The 22,729-nt window shown below is 39.9% G+C and overlaps 1 long non-coding RNA gene across 1 annotated transcript; it reads right to left on the bottom strand.

Moving 5' to 3' along the window:
* Positions 1–17,078: 17,078 nt before the first annotated feature.
* LOC112431219 (uncharacterized) lies at positions 17,079–21,887 on the bottom strand. Its single transcript, XR_013097046.1, has 14 exons — positions 20,699–21,887; positions 20,492–20,543; positions 20,317–20,394; positions 19,933–20,098; positions 19,720–19,839; positions 19,598–19,645; positions 19,435–19,518; positions 19,262–19,327; positions 18,151–18,211; positions 18,003–18,053; positions 17,869–17,914; positions 17,720–17,784; positions 17,539–17,641; positions 17,079–17,424 (listed from the first exon to the last, which is right to left on the bottom strand). It is a non-coding gene; the product is annotated as an uncharacterized LOC112431219 (long non-coding RNA).
* Between the last annotated feature and the right edge of the window lie 842 nt (positions 21,888–22,729).

The following is a 22,729-nucleotide window of genomic DNA, read 5'->3' as shown; positions in this document are numbered from 1 at the left end:
ACGCCCGTCATTAGATTTACTGCAGAAACTGGATCAAACTGGATCCAACTGGAGCTCTTGTTGGGATCCAGGGTGCAGCACGTCTGTGCTGAGCAGAATGAATAAAGCCAATAAGATGTCTCTGTATGAGGAGGCGGGGTCACAGGAGGTTCACAGAAACTCTGCAGCAGCATCATCAGCTCACATGGAAACTTTGATGATTCACTTCTGTGGTGTTTTTACAGAAACACGTCACAAAATTAGCTCCGCCTGTTTTGTGTGTGAGCTTTGAGTTTCTTGTCTTCATCCTGGATTCTTGTGTTGCTGTTTTTACACACAGCAGATATTTCCTGGTTGCTTCCTTGATGATCACATGAAGCTTTCTGAAGCTTGGATTGAAAACGCTTCATTACTCAAAGCTTTCCAACACAGGCCTCTGTGCTGCCATCTAGTGGAAAAACATATGAAGTGCAGCGTGAAGCTACATTTATTTATAACATACTATAACCCATATAACTATATGTATAGTGTATTATGTAGGTTTTAGAACTGAGAGGTAAATTGCTGATGGCCTGGTTTTTATTTATGTTCCCCATGGTTCACCAGCTCTCACACAACACCAATGATCCACGTCCTTATAAACCTCCGAATCAGGTCCTGAAGCAGTGACGTCCTGAGTGAAGACCTCACTGATCACATGACTCTGGTCACCTGGACTCAGTGTTTCTGAAGCAGTGTGCTGGGTTTTTACAAATACGTGGCTGCTGCCTGATGTTGGGCCCACAGAGGAAGACGACTGACTCACTCGTCTTCACTTCCTCCTTAAACATGTGGAAGGAGAGCAAAGTGCTGCCAGACTCTTATTTCTGACAGGAACAGAAGAAACCACAGCAAACTGTTCCAGTTCTTCATCTTCATCACAATCTATTTATTTCCGATGGTGTCTTCAGTCTGAGGGTTTGAAGTTTCCATGTCTGCGTGATGTGTGGTGTGAAGGCTGCTGGTTAAACTGGGACGAACTGTTTAAAGCACTGAGTGCTCATAGAGAGATGCTCCATGAGTCCCATACGAATTACCCACGTCTCCCACTGGGGAATTGTAGAAAAGGGGAGAGGCAAAAGGGGTACACTGTATTTATAGGGTTGCACCAAAGAAGAACAATGAGGAGGGGCTCTAACTGATAATAAATATAACTACAGGCTTGAAGGTATACAGTCAGGTATAAAGAACACATTTTGTGAGAAGTGTTGTTTGTTTATTTACAAAGTTTGCTGTTTCAGTGATAGTTGTACATCACGTTATATCACTTCAAACAGAGGTGATCCAGTAATGCTGCACCAATGAATTAGACTAACTGTTCACGTTAGCTGAAGTTATTAAGTCAGCTAAAGAGTTGGATGCTGTGTAAGACATAAATAAAGCTAAAACACAAAGGTTTGGACATTTGCATGTTGCCCTACTGTAGGGGTCTCTGCAAGCATACAGGGCTCTGACAGGGTACAAGATGACAACTTTGTCAAAGCTGAACCAGGGCAAACTACCAGGGTTAAGGGTTAACTGATGAAAAACTTAACTGGAGAGCTCACATAAGATATATTCATTCCAAAGTATCACGAAGCATTGCAGTACTAAACAAGGCAAAACAGGTATTCGACAGAACATCACTTCATATTCTCTACTGTTCACTGGTTTCACCATACTTAAGCTATTGTGCAGAGGTCTGGGGCAATAACTATAAAACCACATTACATTCACTTTTTACTCTTCAAAAGAAAGCAATTCGAATCATCCACAATGCAGGTTATAGGGAACATACAAACTCACTATTTTTGCAGTCTGAAATATTGAAAATTGATGATATAGTGAAATTCCAAACAGCACAAATTCTATTCAAAGCAAAAAATAAAGAACTGCCAGGTAATATTCAGAGTATGTTTTTTTTTGAAAGAAGGAAGTTATAATTTAAGGGGTTTTTGTAACTTCAAAACAATGAAGGTACGTACTACAAGAAAAGGCTTTTGTGTTTCTGTTCATGGAGTGAAACTATGGAACAAACTGAATATGGAATTAAAGCAATGTCCAAACATAAAACTGTTCAAAAAGAGTTATAAAAATATGATCTTCTCGATCTATAAAGAAAAGGAAAATATTTAAATTAAGTGAATGTCTCTATTTAAAAACAAACAAACAAAAAATTCATGATGTGATATTATAGTATATAGTATATCAGAAATCTGTTCACTATTTTTATTACAAATTATATCAGTAAGGAAGCTGACTAAATATTAACTGATAATTTATGGGACAGGGGTGGGATTAAATAAGTGTATACTTCTTCCCACTCCCTTTCAACATGTAAATTAATCAGAATGTTTTTTTGTATGTAATTTGTATAGTATATTTTTTTTCTCTCATTTCTTTTCTAAATGTACTTGTATATTGTTCACATGTTGAAATAAATTACCAATCAATCAATCAATCAATCAACTACCAGGGTTAACCAGGGTTAAGTTTAGCTTTGCAGTTTTTATTATTATATATATACAGTGGGGCAAAAAAGTATTTAGTCAGCCACCGATTGTGCAAGTTCCCCCACCTAAAATGATGACAGAGGTCAGTAATTTGCACCAGAGGTACACTTCCACTGTGAGAGACAGAATGTGAAAAAAAAATCCATGAATCCACATGGTAGGATTTGTAAAGAATTTATTCATAAATCAGGGTGGAAAATAAGTATTTATTTAAATTAAATATTAAAATATATATTTATTATTATCATATAATAAATTCATAGATAATTATGGCTTATCATGTACTCAGAGTAAATTCATTACAGTTGTGAAAGCCATTCCCCCTGCAATGATTCAGATGGCTAAAGCCAGTTTAACCTGTTCTTCCTCTATAATTTGTGAGCCGTCCCTAATTATTGATGATCGTCAATTTGAAGGAAAGACATGCAAAATTCTAACCAAACAACTTTTTCCTTCTCAATTAAAAAGAAAATATTTGTTTAAAGATTATAACTCGAGGTTTTTGACTGAGTATCTTTCTTTTCCAATTCCACCAAAAGCAAAAGAAAATCACTTTAAAATCTTAAATGCCATATACCCGTCCAACGACTGTCTTCACAAGAAATTCAGTATAGATACGAACACACTTTTTGCAACAGTGATATTGAGACTACAGAGCACCTTTTTTATTCATGTGAGAGTTCCAGATGTTTGTGGGATGATTTTCAGTCCTGGTTAACCTCTAAAATATTGACTGCCCTTCTCTAACCTTTCAAGTAATTAGATTTGGCCTACAAACAGAAAATAAGAAAATAGAATTTGGGATTAACAACTTGTTTATAGTTGCAAAATTTTTCATTCACAAATGTCGCTTCTTGAAAATTACTCAGATTTTTGCTTTAAAAATGAAGTCCACCTATTGAAGGCTTCATTGGACAAGTAACTCCTTACTTGAATTTTTGATGCAGCTTTTCAACTGATGTACAGATGTACTGATGTTGATGATACTATTTAAGGCAAGGCAAGGCAAGGCAAATTTATTTGTATAGCACAATTCAACAACAAGGTGATTCAAAGTGCTTTACAGAGACATTAGAAACAAAAACAAATAAAAAGCATGATTTAAAATTGATTAAAACAAGCAAACAAACTAACTAACTAAACACACACATTTCACACCTGTTCGCGCGATCTGAACCCTTATCGTAAGGGGAGCTACCAGTCCTTCTGTGGACGAGCTACTTTCTATTTTAAATTCCCTGAATTTAAAATACTCTCTAGACCCAGTCTAGACCCAGCTGGGGAGCTACCCAGAGCTCTAAACCCACTTAACAAACAAACAAACAAACAAACAAACAAACAAACAAACAAACAAACAAACAAACAAAACAGTATATAAAATCAAAACAGATAAAATCAGAAATAGATAAGATCAGTAGTTAATGTAAGTTTTGAAATTTAAGCTTAACAGTGTGGATTTGGTGCTTTATTCAAATGCAGCTGAGAACAGGTGAGTCTTCAACCTGGATTTAAATAAACTGAGTGTTTCAGCTGATCTGAGGCTTTCTGGGAGTTTGTTCCAGATATAAGGAGCATAAAAGCTGAATGCAGCTTCTCCGTGTCTGGTTCTGACTCTGGGAACTGATAAAAGACCGGATCCAGATGACCTGAGGGATCTGGATGGTTCATACTGGGTCAGGAGGTCACTGATGTATTTTGGTCCTAAACCATTCAGAGCTTTATAGACCAGCATCAGAACTTTAAAGTCTATCCTCTGACGGACAGGCAGCCAGTGTAAAGACCTCAGAGCTGGACTGATGTGGTCCACTTTTTTGGTCTTAGTGAGGACTCGAGCAGCAGAGTTCTGAATGAGCTGTAGTTGTCTGACTGATTTTTTAGGTAGACCTGTAAAGATGCTGTTACAGTAATCAAGCCTACTAAAAATGAATGCATGGACTAGTTTTTCCAGGTCCTGTTGAGACATCAGATCTTTTATCCTTGAAATATTCTTGAGGTGATAGTAAGCTGACTTTGTTATTGTCTTAATGTGTTTTTATAAGTTTAGGTCTGCATCCATCACTACACCCAAATTTCTCGCCTGGTTTGTGGTTTTTAGATGTATAGATTGAAGTTCTCTGGTGACCTGTAATCGTTTTTCTTTGGCGCCAAAGACTATTACCTCAGTTTTGTTTTTGTTTAGCTGGAGAAAATTGTGGCACAACCAGTCATTGATTTCCTCAATGCATTTACCAAGAGCCTGTACAGGGCCTCGGTCTCCTGGTGACATTGTGATATATATTTGTGTGTCATCTGCATAGCTGTGATAGTTTATTTTGTTGTTGTTTATAATCTGTGCCAGTGGGAGCATGTAGATGTTAAACAGAAGGGGTCCCAAGATGGAACCTTGGGGAACTCCACATGTGATACTTGTCTGCTCAGATGTGAAGTTACCTATTGATACAAAGTATTTCCTGTTTTCTACGTATGTTTTGAACCAGTTTAGTACAGTTCCTGAAAGACCTGTCCAGTTCTCCAGTCGTTTGAGTAATATGTTGTGGTCAACTGTATCAAATGCTGCACTGAGATCCAGTAAAACTAGGACTGACATTTTTCCACTGTCTGTATTCAGACATATGTCATTAAACACTTTGGTCAGAGCGGTTTCAGTGCTGTGGTTCTGTCTAAAACCTGACTGGAAGGCATCGTAGCAATTATTCTGTTTTAAGAAGTAACTGAGCTGTTGAGAAACTGCTTTTTCAATGATCTTACTTAAAAACGGGAGATTTGAGATCGGCCTGTAGTTGTTCATTTGTGTCTTGTCAAGATTGTCCTTTTTCAGTATAGGTTTGATTACAGCAGTTTTTAGTGGTTCTGGAAACACACCTGATAATAAAGAAAAGTTGACGATCTGTAACAGGTCTGACTCTAAAGTCTTTGAGACCTTTTTGAAAAAACTTGTTGGCAGGACATCTAAACAGCAGGAGGAGGAGTTCAGCTGACCTAAGATGTCCTCCAGGTCTTTGCTGTTAATAGGTTGAAACTGTTTCATGGCTGTCAACTGTAGAAAATAAGACACGAGCATTATGGCTGTTTTTAGTGATGATGTCAGAGAAGTAGGACCTCCTTGCATTCCTCAGTTGTAAATTATAATTGTGAAGTTTCTCTTTATAAATGTCATAATGAACCTGGAGGTTTGTTTTTCTCCATCTGCGCTCAGCTTTCCTACACTCTCTTTTTTCTTTTTTCACCAGTGTGGAGTTTCTCCATGGAGACTTTTTCCTTCCAGAGATAACCTTCACCTTAATGGGAGCAATAGTGTCCATTACATTTAACATGTTAGCATTGAAGCTATTGACGAGCTCATTGACTGACCCTCTGGACAGGTCAGGTGTTAATGGGAAGACCTGGTTAAAAATTGCACTACTGTGTTCAGTTATACACCGTTTTGTGATCACTGTTGTTGATATATTTGTGTGGGCTGAGATTTTACTTTCAAAGAAAACACAGTAATGATCAGACACGCCCACATCAGACACAGTAACCTTTGAAATGCTCAGGCCTTTGGAGATCAGTAGGTCAAGAGTGTGTCCTCTATTATGTGTGGCCTCTGTTACATGCTGAGTCAGCCCAAAGTTGCCCAGAGTGTTACTCAGGTCTTTAGTCCCTTTGTCCTGAGGGTTGTCCACATGGATGTTAAAATCCCCAGCAATAATTACACAGTCAAAATCAACACAGATTACAGACAGCAGTTCACTGAGGTCATTAAAAAAGTCTGTGCAGTATTTGGGAGGCCTGTAAACATTAAGAAACACAACTTTGGATGGGGCCTTCAGCTGTAAAGCCACATATTCAAAAGACTGAAAACTTCCAGGAGATAGCTGCTTACATTGAAATGATTCATTAAATAAGACAGCAACCCCTCCTCCTCTCCTGCTCGCCCTGACCTCACTGATAAAACTGTAGTTAGGAGGGGTCGTCTCGATGAGAACAGCTCCACTGTTACTTTGGTCCAACCAAGTTTCAGTTAAAAACATAAAATCAAGGCTGTGCTCAGTGATTAAATCATTAATTAAAAATGTTTTCCCAGCTAAAGATCGAACGTTTAATAAAGCCAACTTAAGTGTTTTAGAGGTATTACTTGTCCCCTCGTGTTTGGGAGCAGTCTGTGGCACACAAGGTATGTTTACTATGTTTAAAGATTAAGAAAAAAATAATAATAAAGTTGTGTTTTCAAAATTGGAGTTCAAGTTATTTTTACTTCCAATAGTGTTAACATGCTGCACAGGTCAGGAACAAGATTTTATTTTCATTGTAAGTGGGCTGAAGCAGTTAATTAAAAGTAGTCTAACATAAATGCTGTAATTTGATTACTTTAATAAACATGTAACTTGGATGGATTGGATGCTGGCGTGACCACAGTGCACACGTCTGCTGTTGCTCACAGTGGTCCAAGGGACGCTCAGTTTGTGTGTTCAGACACATGAAACATTAGAGGGAACGTTGGTCATCAGTTGTATTCCAGTCAGCTGTTTCCTCGTGTGTTTCTACTTCCCCTGATCACCTCCTTGTGTGCATTTAGTCTCTGTGTTTCTGTTCATTCCTTGTCAGGTTGTCTGTTTTGCCTTCATGCCCAGTCACATCACATCACAGAGCTTTTCACTGTTCAGGTTCATGTTTATGTCATAGTTACATTGTTGCATGTTCCTGTTCAGTTTCACTTTTGATCAGCTGTAAAACCGCCTGTTTCAGTTTAAGCATTGTTTTAAATAAATTGCAGGCTCAAAAAATGTTTTCTCCCATTTCTTCTTGTTGCATGTTGAAGCTCTACTTGGAACCTTGTTAAGATCCAACCAAGCAAAACAGGATTTTTTGACATTTTTCAAGCAGTCTTAAACTTTTGATCGGGACTCTCAGATGATTTTAGCTTTCAGAGCCTCTGAACAGCTTTACTGCACATTTTCCCTCTTTTCTCTTTCTCTTTCTCACTCTAGCTTGTTCTTTCTTCTTGATAATCTGCCCCTCCCAGCCTGTCAGCTCAAACACTGTTACACAATACATATTATTTATTCACATACAAGATAAATAAACTGACGAAGCATTCAGATCATAATTCTCCTTCTAAAGCTGCTGAACAGGACAGAAAAAACAACAATAATAATAAATCTCAAACTAAAAATCAATCATTTTTAACCCTTGCATGAAAATGAAAGTGAAAGTAAGCTGGTGTTTGTGCAGCAGCCTCTGGGAGTGTCTGCAGTGCTGCTGCGTGTGTCTGACTGAGGATCAGATTTATGAAGATGCCACTGATGCTGATGCTCCTCTTACTCGGTAAGAAAGCTGCTCTGATACTCTGCATGCATGTGCGCACACACACACACACACACACACACACACACACACACACACACACACACACACACACACACACACAGAGGTTATTATATATGCAGTGCATTGATGTCTGCTCTCTGTCCTGCTGAATGAAGCCCTCCCTGCTCGGGTGATGCAGGGTGGATCCCACCATGTGGCTCAAATAACTGAGAACTATGAAGCTCAGTGAGGTTTTAGTTCATCATGAATAAAGCACTGACACACATTCACACAGATCTCAGTGTTTTATTCATTTTGAAGCAGCTCATGAAGAACAGGTTGATGACTCATGAAACACAACATCACAGCAGTTTGTTTAGAAGCTGTTTATATTTGAAGGTTGAAGTAAGTGTCTTCAGTTTTTTACTTCAGTATCTTAACATTTCAATGGTAACTTTGTTAATATAACATTAGGTCATATTGAACTTATTGTGAACAAACTGCATCTCTGCTGTTCACCTGTTTCATGTCACAGTGGCATCTTTTACATATTTGTCAGCTTCCTTCAGATTATTCTGATTCATTTTGCAATAATTGTTGTAAATATACAAACGAAACCTTACTGATTGTTTTTCATCAGAACCCAACACAAAGCTAAATTCTGCTGCATCATCTCCACACTGAAAGGAAATTCACTGTGTGTGTGTGTGTGTGTGTGTGTGTGTGTGTGTGTGTGTGTGTGTGTGTGTGTGTGAGATTATATCGTATGACATAATCACAGACACGCATACAGTGTAACTGTTTTGGTTGTGCTGCATGAAAGACGAGTGTGTATTGGGGAGGTTGAGTTACTCAGGAGAAATCTCCCCGTACATCAACTGTCACTGTACCCCCTTAATAAACCATGTGCTTAAGACTCTGCGTGAAAGTTAAAATATCTATGTTCAGTGCACATAGATAGATAGTCTATATAGTTATATAGGTATACATGTCACACACAAATCCACAAAATGTTCCAGCATCAGAGCTGTGTCCATCAGAGGGACGGCTCAGAGTCAGACAGGCTGACATGTTTGCACATGAGGACGTCTGCTTCTACTCAGTCACTCACTTTCCTGGTTGTTGACTCAGTCGGCTCCTCTTTACCTGTTTAGTTCATCTGTGAACCATCAGGAAACTCTTTGGAACTTTACCTGATGTCCTGTGTCTCTCAGCTGTTACAAAATCACAGCACTCACCTGCTTTATATTTTTATCCTCAGGTTCCCAGCATGCCTCAGGGGTGGAGGTGTATGAGGGGGTGGAGTCTGTCCTGCTGCCCTGTCAGGTACAAGCTGATGTTACCATTGAGTCCACAGCAGCAGTGTGGGACCGTGAGGAGCTCAAGGACCCAACGGTCCACGTGCGTCTGCCGAGTGGTGACGATTTTAAAGATCAGAACATTCGTTACTTCAGTCGAACATCACTGAGAGCCGAGGCTCTGCAGACTGGAGACCTCAGCCTCACTCTGAGGAAGCCCACAGTCTCTGACAGTGGAAACTACACCTGCACATACCGCAAGTATGGACAAGATCAGCACAAGGCCTATGTAGACCTGAAGGTCACAGGTCAGTGCTGTCAGGTCAGATGCATGCTAATGGGAAGTTCTAAAAATCTGTTGGTTGATGTTCAGGTTGTTTGTTTTGTGTCGATCACAGAACTTCCTCCTCGTTCTGCAGTCTGGTTCAAAGTCCTCTCAGGTGTCCTGGTTCCTGTGGTTCTTCTGGCTGTTATGTTTGCTGCATGGCTGTCTTGTAGATACAAAACGTTAAAGAACAAAGAAGGTGAGTGTTTTATTGGACCATCTGATGAAATATCAGAACCTTGAAGGTAATCAGCAAAGTTTGATTTGGTGATTTGACAGCACCATAGCTGACGTCTCTGTCCTGAATGAGTTGTTAGTGATCTTTACATCACTGATGGTTACCACGAACTGTTAGATCCCAGTTATCCTGTACAAGACGTCTGGACCGACTCTTTGTTTGAAGGGCCAAAGTTTCTGGTATTATCATTATAGTGTGATATTATTCTGTTACCATATGTTACCTTATATATGTAATCAAAGAATTATGATAACAGCTGTAGGACAGATATTATCCTTTAGTTTAGATGGTGTGATCAGTATGTAGTTTTAGTTTGCATTATACTTCTGACTTAAAAGAGTGTGAAAATCATTAGATCTATTGGATTGACCTGTATTACTCGACACTGTTGAATGTGTTACACTGTTTCTTGACATTTCATACTGCTGAGTCATGAAGAGAATGTTGTGTGCAGAGGACCTTGTGCCGATAATAGAAGAGACAGACCCCCACCTTACAGAGAGCAGAGAAACAAGGAGCCGAGGTCATAACTTAGTAAGAGAGAAAGAATGTGAATGTTTAGGCTTTTACGACTAGGTGGGGGCCGCTAGAGGCTATAAGAAGCTGAGCAACCCGTCACCATTTTGAGACATGCTGTGACCCTCTGCAGGCATGTCTCCCCATCATGATGGTTCTAATGCTCATAAGTGTTGAATTGTATGGAAATAAATGATTGTTGATTGAGCATTTATACACCGAGTACTGTCCTTCCTTCAGCCCAAAGATTCAAAGAATTGGGAGATTTCAACAATAGGCTAACAGAAAGTAACTAAAGCTGGTAGTGAGGAGACGCGCTGAGCTCTAAGTGCCTGCAGGAGTGTCCATCCTGCTATCCACTGATGATGCAACTGACTGATAACATAACAGTTAGGTGCAATCAATAACCACACCTGTTAGTTTCAGCTCTCCTCTGATGATCCTTCTCTTGGTCAGATGGATTAGTCTTATAATAGTTAAAGAAAAAAGGCCCCATGGATAGAAAAAGCTGTGACAACCATTGAAGAAGCTCATCTCCAGGCTGGAAGCAGGACTTCAGAAAACACAGAGTAACATCAGGACAGCAGGTCCATGTCTTACCCTGTCCATGGTTTACTGTAAGTGCAGTCAGATGTGTGACGAGTGTTACAGAAACACTGCGTCCACCTCTCCCTCGAGCTTTTACACTCTTCACAGCTTTGACTGGAGTGAAACCATGAGACGCAGAAAGCTTTGACTCTGTGGTATCTGGCAGACACGTTCAGTTCAGCTCTGCTGCTGATTGGACACCAAACACAGCACAGTCTCTTCATGGAGCAAAGGAACACGTTTCAGACTGGAACCAGTCCAACATGTTTTACTGCAAACATTTCACTTCATCCTGTCAAAGGAAGTTTGCTGCTGATGCTGTGCAGCTCATGTTGTGCTTGGTTGTTCTTTCAGTTCGTGAGGTGGAGGTGGGTTCAGGTGTGAAGTCTGCCAAGCTGCCCTGCAAAGCCACAGTTCACCTGTCTCAGGTAAATAAAGTCGTGTGGAAGGACAGAGATGGCAGGATAGTCCACGTGTATCAGGAAGACTCTGAAAAACAGCACAGACGTTACAGGAGCCGAACAGAAATGATCGAAGACCCGCTGAAGACTGGAGACCTCAATCTGACCCTGACATACCCCACACACACAGACAGGGACACCTACACCTGCACCGCCTACAGCAGGGAGGGAAAAGTCCTGATGGAGAAAAAAGTGGAGCTGAAAGTCGAAGGTCAGTGCAGCAGATGATCCTTATTCACAGTTTGTGTTTGATAAGTCAGTGGTTTGTAATGACTGAAGTAGTTTGTGGGAGAGAAACTGGTAAATGTCAGCAGTTAAAGCATCAACCAGGCTCAAAGATAAGTTTGTGGGAAACTGTAAATTTGATTCATTTTTGTAGTGGTTCAGATATTGTGAGGACGTTCATGAGATGAGATGAATGTAAGAGAATCACACATAAGACTTCAGAGCTCTGACTCTATCAGCCCGGCTATAGTGTTGCAAAAACAAACCCTGAGCTCGTTCCCAATGTCCTAAAATGAGACGAGTGATGGAAACCTTTACAACAGCAGCAGGTGTCTGCAGAGAGGCGTGTGAGCCGGAAACATCCTGGTCTCAGTGTTGCATACAGATTTCCCTAAATGCTTCTTCCAAAGCTGGATAGATGCTGTCTCTCCTCATCAGAATCTCAGAGACCCACATGAGTCTACACACCACTCAGACAGCCAATGGTTTAAGGATGATGCTGGGCTATGAACAGGCTGTAGACGCTTTATGTTGATTCAGCTTTTATGAATCAACATAAAAACTGGGGGATTAAGTAAAAACATAAAGTCCACGACTGGTGTGTCATCAATAACAAGTAAAATGTTAACATGCTCACGTTGTTTGTTGTCCTCTCAGAGTGTCAGGTGGAGGAGGAGGAGGGGGCGGAGTCCATCTGTCTTCCCTTTCAAACCACAGAAAACCTGCCTGACGACAGTGAAGTGGTGTGGAAATGTTATGAACCAGAATACATGAAGGTCCACGTGTATGAGAACGGCTCTGACCGGCCCGACAAACAGGACGACCATTACAAAGGTCGCACTGAGATGAATGAAGACGCTCTGAAGTCTGGAGACCTCAGTCTGACCCTGAGACACCTCAAAGTGGGAGATGCTGGGAGATACGGATGTGAGGTCAACAGCAAGGAGGCCTGGAGATACAAGAGGGTGTTGCTCACAGTCAAAGGTTAGTTAGTTCATTCATGTTTGTGTGTGTGTGTGTGTGTGTGTGTGTGAGTGTGACTCTTCTGTTTCCTCTGCAGGGAAAAATCAGGCCGAGAAATAAGCAGAGGCCATCAGGATCAGCTCCACTGATCCGTCTGCTCTGATCACTGATCAATCAGTTTGATGTGTTTATTTGATTATTGATCAGTGAAGGACATCAGTGAACAGATGGTGCTGAAGATGCTGTCAGCTGATACTGAGGCCTGTTGAGTCCTGTGTGTTCTCAGTATGATCACACAGCTAATGTATAAACTCCGACAAACCTGTGTTCTTGGAAAGTGCACTGTTGGCTGTTTCTGTAAGTCTGACCAAATATAAGGTGTGTCAGTGTCATGTGCATGTGGAGTAACCGTTAACAACACTGTGTGTATCTGTGGATGTTTGTGGCTCGGCTGCAGGGGAGGGGAGGGGCACGGGAAGCTGAGATCCATCACTGACCACACCTTTTTAGGAGCAGTGGGTGGAGCTTGCTGGACACAGCTGTGTGCAAGGGCGTAGATTTCGTTTTGGCATTGGTGGGGACGAATGATTCAGTTTTTTTTCCTTTTTGTCTTTGCTTCTTGATAAAAAGGAGAAATGTACTTGCCTACATATGCTATTCTACATGCTTTTAAACCATTTAAAATTACAATTGATAGTTTTATATGTGAGTTATATAATGCTAAATTACAATTAAACAAATGACTAAGTAGTTTAGACTTTAGTTTACTTCAGTCATATTCAATATAAATCAGGTATCATACAAAAATAAAAATAACTTCAAATTCAGCAGGGCTGGACTGGCACAAAATATGGGCATTTTGACTAGTGACCGGCCCACCATGGTATTACAGGAAAAGTCAAAAATCCTTTAAAGCCTTTATAATTAAACTTAAACCTACACCACCTTCCCTATTCTGGTATTCTAAACAGTAGCACACAGAAACAGTTCAGAACTTCCCTTCAACTCATTCCTGTCACCTGAAAGGTAAACCTGTTTCTCCATCACAGCTCTGATGATTCAGTAAGGACATCTCCTGGTTTCATCTTCGTGTTTCCCTCTCACCACATATCCAAACCGACATCATGACCAGCAGCTTTACAGCTGTGGCTCCAGCAAACATCAGCTGATACTAGAAATTAATATTAAATAAATTCTAACAACAGCTGATCAAGCTTAAACGTGCTGCTGTTGTTTAATTCGACCTCCGCTGGTTTCCTCTTTCTGGCGCAGAGAGAAAAGCCGATCAGCTGATCATTGATCAGTTTCATGATTGAATTAGCAACTTTCTAGCTGAAGTAGTACGGCACAAATCCCGTTCCTTTTCACCTTAACTTTAAAGTTTGACCTCCTCGGCTGTAATTGGTCCAGCCCAGAGTCGATCATGACCAACTGGCCAATCCACCACCACTCATTTATACCGTTAAAAAAAGAAAAGGAAGAAAACCCCATCGGCCAATAAAAACGAAAAATCACGAGCAGCCCACTGGGCAAATGCCCGGTATGCCCGATGGCCAGTCCAGCCCTGAAATACAGTCATGACAATAAACGAATATGAGTTCAAAGACTTAACAACATTACTTCAGTTGCATTACACCAACATAAAAAAACAGCTTTTACCAGTTGCGTCAGATATCTAAAGCAAAGCCGTTCCTTCCTTTAAAGGACCTTGAAAAGCTTATCCACGCATTTATTACATCCAGTGTGCTGCCCCTTTAAGGCAGGCATGATCATTTGGGTGTGTGTTTTTTGTACCAGCAGACTTGCCGTAGTACCTCACCAGTGAAAAACAGTCCTATAGCCAAACTGTTGTCTGTTCCACTTTTTGTTCACTTTTTCTTGCTGAGCCTGAGAGAGCACATGCCTGTAAGTAGTTGCTATCTGTTTTGTAAGCTTTCCCGCGATAGTTTTGTGTAGCAGTTTAGAGGTTTGTGTGGAAAACTTTCTTTTGTGAGGTAAAACGGCCGCGATGCTAACACGTTAGCCCGTCTATGGGATTTCCCATGTAATGTTAGCATTAAGCTAATCGCTAAATGCGTGGGCCTAATAACCAGTGAAAGGGTTTGGATAAGTTTGTGTTTGTGTTATATACATTGTAGTGCATGGCTTAATGTTTGATGTTGTAAAGAAAATGCAATTACAGCAGAAATGTAATATTTTATTTTTGTTTCTGTACCAGTTTTACAGTGCTTCAACAGTAAACATCTAAAACGTATCCGCTGACTCCTGGATGTTTATTGTGGACCTGTTAGCTATCTGCCAAGCTAGAAACCAGCTTCACACCCTAGTGAGGGCAGAATATCCAGATTGGACGACTGTAACTCCCTCTACTCGGGCCTCCAACACTCTTCTCTTTGCCGGCTCCAGTTAATTCAAAATGCAGCTGCGCATCTTTTAACCAAGAGCACCTGGCTGCAGCCACTGTGGAGCTCCACAGTAACCGGAACACTCTGGGTTTGTTCAAAAAAATTCACCATCCCCTAAATTGTTCGTGGCCAAAAGTGTACAGTGGTCCCTCGCTATAACGCGGCGCACCTTCCGCGACACTTGCTGTTTCGCTGATTTATTTATTTGTTTTACAGTACATCGTGTTGTGCGTTCTGATTGCTGTAGACCATTGTCAATCAATCTAGTCCAGTGTCTCCTGTACAGGAGCGGTCCCTAATAGGCCCACGGACGGGTCCCGGTCCGTGAGTCCTTTGGTACCGTTCTGCGATAGTTGATCCTCCGATGTGAAATGTATGGTTGTAGTTGTGTGTCTTATTTTGAAAGAACTATTTACGCGTTACCATAGCGACCAGAGAGCATTAAGAAGCAGAGAGGAGGATGTCACTGTCATTGTTGTTGGCACACAGCTCAAGTCACGTTTATTATTATATTTACAAAATACCACACTTTCTTTTTTTAATTCTTTTGTTGTATTTATCCGCGACACCTTAAAGGTCGTTCCCTGAAAATATTGTCTGACATTAAAGTGGTCTGTGGTGCAAAAAGGTTCGGGACTCCTGCTGTACAGTACAGAATGCGTTTAGCTTGTCGAATTTACATAAATCTTTGATCGCTAGCAATGTAACTCTGAAGTGCTGTACTGTATGTTTGTAAGTTTTCTCCCAAACAAACACAACAATGCCGACGAAACGTTTTGCACCCTCAAATGCACCTTTAGGTTTCATTCCATGATACTGGACTTATGTTTCTACGAAGGTTTGAACTCTATGAGTGTTTAAACAAAAGAGAAAAGTGTGAAAATGTTCATGCCTGTCTGAGAAAAGTGTATAAAGCATGTAGTGAGGGGTTTTACAGTCTTAACATCTATAATAATTGTAAAAAATAAAGTTGGCTACTTCATGGATTTCACCTACCGCGGGTTATTTTTAGAACGTAACACCAGCGATAAACGAGGGGCTGCTGTATTATTAATAGTAGAGTCTGGGACATCTAATTGATTAACATCAACATTGATTATTATGCACTATTATTTTTGTTCAAGGAGAGCAAAAAATATAAAACTCTCTCAGCTTGTTTGTTGCCAAAAATGGCCACTTTTTGTGTATGTTCACAAAATGCTATAAAATGTAGATTTCTTAAAACATTTTTCTACTTTTACCGACGTGACTCTTTAAAATAGCACCAGTCCTTTTCATCAAAATCAAAATTGTATCTAAATTTTTTACTCTTTATAGCCAGTTAGGTTATATATTACCATTAACTTTTCAGATAAAACGGTGATAAAGTCCTAATGTTTTCATGAAACTTCCTTTTTTTCCCCATCTGAGCATCGGGGAAAAGGCTGTCTTGCAATTGTTGAGGTCACTAGTGTGTGCCCCATTTCTTCCAGGATCACTCTCTTTATAGGTTTTAGTGGACTCCTAGTACTGCGACGTGGTTTCATGGTACAAAGGGATTGTATTCCAAGATCTGGGAGACTGTAGAAATGAGCAGTGATGCCCTTCCTACCATCTTTCCAGAAAAGTGATCTGGAAGCTGTTAGGCTGACTTACAGCAGCAGCACTTTCTGCACCTGCAGAAACTCCAGGACACATTTACTAACGGTGTTTGTTGCTGTATGTGCAGCTTTGAATTTTTTAATAATATATATTTTGTTAATATTTCGGCTATGGTGTCTTGTTATGAAATGTACAAGAGTAAAAGTGTTTTTAGCAGGTGCTTCAAAGCTAAGTTTTACTGGGAAACTCAAAGCTCAATAGTCTGTATCAACAGAGATTCACTGCAGCCTGTGTAATATTTATTCTACTCTATCTTGCAAATACATATTTGTGTGGCAATGTCATGCACAACACACAACTATTAGATCCTTAAGATCAAACCCGTGTCATTGTTTTGGTCCACTGCAGTGCAGTAGTCAAAAAAAAGAATAAGTGAAGTGTCCACAGATGGCCAGGATAGAGCCCAGAGTGTTAATGTTTAAAATGTATAAAAATATTATTGATTACAATTCTTTACTGTTAATATCAACAATAAGCTTTTTATTTTGAAATTACAAGTTTAAAAAAAATGCTGTTACATTTAATGCTGTTTCACTGTAATCCTTTATAAGTATGGACACAGAATCAAGTGAACAACATTTTGAAATAAGTTTAATTGGAATTTTGTACTATGCAAAAAACAAAACAAAAAACAACAACAACAACAACAACGACATATTAAACAAACAAACACAGCCAGTGCCTTCATTTGTCCATTACATGTCAGACATAGCACTGACCCTTAGCCCCTGCTCATCAGCACATGCTTTCAAAAAGAGCTCCATGTCCTCTGCAAACTGAAAAACAAAGAGGAACAAGTCCCTTGCTCCAGTGTCTTCTTCCTCTGACATGTCTCTTAAGACCCTCTGCTGGTCCCCTTGATTTAAGGACAGATATTTTGGCATTGTTACGTGTCCACGGAAAAGTGCCTTATTTTGGACAGCCCACTGCACAGCAGGACGCAGATCTTCAGCAACTGCTGGCTCCTGTGTCAGGCAAACGGGGATGAAAACATAGTTATTTCTCTGTTGCACAACAGTTTTTTAACAGTTATTCAAATGTCACTAACCATGTAATTACTGTTTAAAGTGAATACTGACCTGACTGACTTCCTGGAACTTTTTCAGTCTGACAATGGGCACGTGTTGTCCTTCAAGCACAGCTTTGGCTTCCTCTCTCCAGTGTGCAAATAGCTTGCCAGAGCTTAACAGAAAATGTTGATATTGTTAAGGTGTGTAAACTTTGACACAACATAAAAAACAGAAGTCAAAATATAAATACCTCCTGAGATCAAAGTTCTCCATCAACAGCAAGCACCACCATTTACACAAGTAGGGCATGTCTGACTGTAAAATATTAATATGAAACATATTTAACAACTTTCAAAAGATTCAAGATTCCATTGCTGTGAAAGTAAATAGAATACTTACTACAGTATAGTCAATATGGTGCATCCAGTGCCACGTACAGAGCAGACTATTTGGAAGAAAAAATAAAAATGTCCTTTTTTTAGAAGCTTAAATTAGCTTCTGTATGAATCTCAAGAAGAGAAGAGAAAAATTACCATCAGCATGAAGATCCCACAGTCAACTCCATAGTCTTGGCTTGGAAAACCCTGTATTACATTGAAAATAAAGGCTCGTTAATAAAATCCCTTAAAAGAAGACTAGTGTAATTCATATCATTCACCATACACTTAAACTAGCACATACCTTCAAGTCAAAGCTCTTTTTTTCTGACCACTGCCCGGGAATGATCTTCACTGCAAGATTCCTTTTTTTAAAGACAGTTACATTCACAAGTTAACAGATGTCATCATGATGGGTGTGAAATGTTTATTGCTAATAGCACCAACTGTAACTACAGGCCTTAGGAACACGACCTCAACAAAACAGCATAACAAAATGAAAAAGTACAGTCACATGCTCACAGTTGGTCAAAATAAAGCATTAACAGCTTTAAGTTAAGGTTGGCATATTTTATAAACTCATTTTTAATGGTCTTTTATGTTAAACTAGAACATTTGAAGACCCTATTTATGTCTGAAAGTCATCTAAAGACAGCATCACTGACTTGATCATAATGTGAAGATGAGAAATAGAATAAAATGTTGAAGCATCATGCTGATATATCCATCCATCCATCCATTCGCTTCCACTTATCCTTTTCAGGGGCGCTGGAGCCTATCGCAGCTGTCATAGGGTGAGAGGCGGGGTACACCCTGGACAGGTCGCCAGTCTGTCGCAGGGCCAACACACAGGGACAGACAACCATTCACACTCACATTCACTCACACATTCACACCTAGTGGCAATTTGGATTATCCAATTAACCTATCCCCACAAGCTGCATGTCTTTGGACGGTGGGAGGAAGCCGGAGTACCCGGAGAGAACCCACGCAAACACGGGGAGAACATGCAAACTCCACACAGAAACTTGCTGATATAGTTTATAAAAAAAGCATGTGAGTGTACTGTATGTGTGAACACTCAAGATCAGCAGAACATGATCTGGGATGCACTGAACAGGTTCCTGAAAACTCCGGAACAAACCAAAAATGCTTATAAAGATGTGACCTCAAAAGTGAAACATATTGTTGGCCACCAAATCCTGCCTTGGTGTTTATTGGGTCAAGAAAGAGGATTTCTCTTTTAGGTGGCTTCAGTACCTAAAAGACAGTTAGCCATGACTTCAAACCTGAAAACAATGTCATTGCAAGCGATCACAATCAAAGACTTTTGAAACTGCGTCATAAAAGCTTGAATACATCTCAGACACATAGCAAAATCCTAACAGTTTGTATGTGTAAAAAACAAGACTTACACACAACTGGAAATGACCAGGGGTCCAGAGAGGGAGAACTATGATGTGCATCCTCTGAGCATCAGTCTGAAACAGAATTGTTTTTTAAGTATCCTGTATATGAACTCTCACCAAAGTTATAAAAAAAATCATTTTGATTACTTGCTTGTTTCTTTAAAGGACGGTACACTTACAGGAAAGGACTGCAATGGATCACAGCCATAGGGTGCAAGCCAAGTCCGGGTGACATACAGATTTTCTATGTAAATGCTTATCCCCTAGAATGTAAACAAAAACATTTAAAACAACAACTCTCTAAATTAAAGCTTGACAATCATAATATACAACATACAGTACCTTTGACTGGACAATTTTAGTGATAAGCTCAAAACAGCCATTTCCAATCTGAAACAGAAAAAATCATGAAAAAAATGAATGTACACTTTATTATTTCATATTCATAGAAAAAAAATACTTACAGTCGATTCCATTTGTTTGTTTAAACCCAGTGTCCAAAAATCTGCCCGCATGAGGCATCCAGAAGACGTTTCAACAATCAGCTCATCTTTGGGTCTGCTGATGTCCAGAACATAGTTGAGCTAAAAAAACAGAGAGGTGTCATAGACTGTGGATGACCAAATCAGATAAGCACTAAAAGTTGCACTTTGCAACATCTGAAAACTTTAACATACAAGCTGTTGTTGGCCAGGGTGCGGTACAAAACACCATGATGAACGGCTGGCCAAAATGTTCTCAGGCTTTGTCAGAGCTTCGCACGGTGGTCCACACAGGTCAGGAAAAGTTGCATCTGTTGAGACCTTCTGTTGGCTTTCTTGTTGTCAACTCTTTCCTGAGGTCCTATAGGGATTTTAACAGGTTTCAGACAAAACACTACATAGAATGCACATTAAATACATACAAATGCAAGAAAAATAAGCACTATCTATAGAAGGAAATTCATTTGAAACAGCATGTAACAAATTCGTTTATGAGCCATCAACTACAACAAGATAATGAATGCAAGATTATTATTTCACCTATATATGACAATCACTATTCAAAATAAGAAATTTTACCAGTGTCACCAGACATTGAAGGTGCTGGGTTCAACACCGTTTCAGTGATTTCTCTGGGTTTATTGCACACCTGTGGGGCTAGGTACACAAAGAAAAGAATATACTCACAGATAGGAACAAACCTAACATGTAAACAATGGTAGCGTTCTGGTCATGAGACAATGCATGTACTTACCTACGACAGCTTGACCCAGTGCCGACAATGAGATATTGATCTGTGTGTTTCTCTGCCATGGAGCACGATGAAAAAACATTAAAACAAGAAGGAATGTTGTTGTAACGCAAAAAAAGTGGCAACATGATCATTGTACGAAAACTAGACGATTCCTAGAATTATGAAATCACTAACGGCAAATTTATTTAAGAAAGACTCTGTCCCAACCTTTGCGATCAACTTGCAAGACTTCCACGGTATCCATGCGTGTTTCCGGTTAGTGTGGAGGTCACGTGTATCCGGTTACTGTGGAGCTCCACAGTGGCTGCAGCCAGACCCTTCTCCTTTTAACAGGTACGAGAATCCATGAACACATAACTCCAATTTTAGCCAAACTACATTGGCTCCCTGTTAAATATCGTATAGATTTTAATATTCTTTTGTTCACTTTTAATATTCTGAATAATTTAGCGCCCAGCTATCTCTCTGAACTACTCCACTTATACAATCCCAACAGAGCACTTAGATCGTCCAATCACAGGCTCCTAGCACAACCTAGGTCTCGAATGAAGTCGAGAGGTGACCGGGCCTTTGCATCCGTGGCACCCAGACTCTGGAATAACCTCCCTGTTTATATTCGTACAGCCGAGTCGATCCAGTCTTTTAAATCACGTCTTAAAACTTATTTTTTTACTTTGGCTTTTGATTCTGTCTAGTTGGCTGTTTTAGCTTGTTGTGTTGTTACCTATTGTTTGTTGTCCTCTTTTATTGTTTTTTTTAACTGTCTCATGCTTTTACTGACTGTGAAGCACTATGGTCAACACTGTTGTTTTAATATGTGCTATATAAATAAATTTTGATTTGAACATCTCTGATACATTAGCACTAAGGGAACACTGAATGACCTGGTGGTTTATGTCCATCTAAGATTACCACAAAGTAAAAGATCTGTCAGCAAAATTATGCAACATTTTAGCCACACTATTGCCCTGATCAGATCAGTGAGCTGGGATCTCTTATTCTAAACATGAGCTACTGTTACAGCAACAGACATTAATACTACTGGTGTCCCACACAACAACTCAATGTCCACTATGTGAAGCAGCCAAACACAGGCCTGCTCCTCTCTTTAACTGAGATAAACTGCTGCTGGCATATTGGTTTTCCATCTATACTGTCCAGTCTCTCCTGGTGGACACACAGCAGCATTGTTTAATCTCATTCGAGTCATTGTTGACCTTAGCCATGTTTTTAGTCTTCTGAGAGCACTGAAGCTTCTTTCAGCCTCAACTGAGGATACTGGGATGACTAAAAGCAGCCTGATAATTGTCATGATAATAAATACTAGTTAATCTACAGCACCACATCATCAGTCAGTCACCTGTGACCTCGCCTCTCCACCTCTGTCTGAGCTACAACATGGCAGAGCTGCCTCTGTCACCTGATGAATAACAGTGAGACACTCCACATACATGCAGTCACACATGTGCTTCAAATACAACAATGAACCAACAAGTCATCATCCAATTCCACCTGTGACCTTGTGTCACCATTGCTCTCTGAGCGCTGTGTTGGTTCTTCACCTGACAAATAGGACAAACATGACAATAAGAATAAAATGTGGAGCTGCTTCAGTGTTTCTGTCACTTTGTGCAGATCTTGACTCATCAGTAATGTTTGTAGGCTGAGTGCGTTTTTACAACAATTTGTGCAAACTGCACTACAAGGTGGAATATTTGCAAAATCATGACTACCTCATGATATTTTGTCTCAAAAATTAACCCTATGAACATGTCAGTGCCATTAGGATGAAATTATTGTGTCACCAACATTTCAATGTTAGACATATAATTCTAACAGCCTCTGTAAACTAATATCCTGGCTGCTCGAGGCTCCGTTTCCTCTGACAGTTTCAATCAAAATTAGAAATGCTGCTCTGAGACTGAGAGAACTAACAGTGCTGCCTGTTGTGCAGTTAGCTTCCCAAACACGTTATTCATGGTTACATACAGTTTTAGACTGATGTGGGCCAAAGCCTAGCATAGCCTGTGTGATATTATTCTGTTATTATATGTTACCTTATATATGTAATCAAAGTAGTTGAATTAGAATACTGCTGTAGATCATATTATACCCTTTAAAATAGAGTGTGTGATCTGTATGTAGTTTAGTTCTCATTATACTTTTGAGTTAACAGAACATATTCACATATTAGTTCATTAGATAAATGTGCATCACTCTGTATCCTTGATCTGCTGG

This window comes from Maylandia zebra, linkage group LG3 (assembly GCF_041146795.1).
Source record: "Maylandia zebra isolate NMK-2024a linkage group LG3, Mzebra_GT3a, whole genome shotgun sequence".
In the NCBI taxonomy this organism is placed as follows: Eukaryota; Metazoa; Chordata; class Actinopteri; order Cichliformes; family Cichlidae; genus Maylandia; species Maylandia zebra.
The sequence above is the reverse complement of the archived record's forward strand: the minus strand, read 5'-3'. Positions and strand labels throughout refer to the sequence as shown.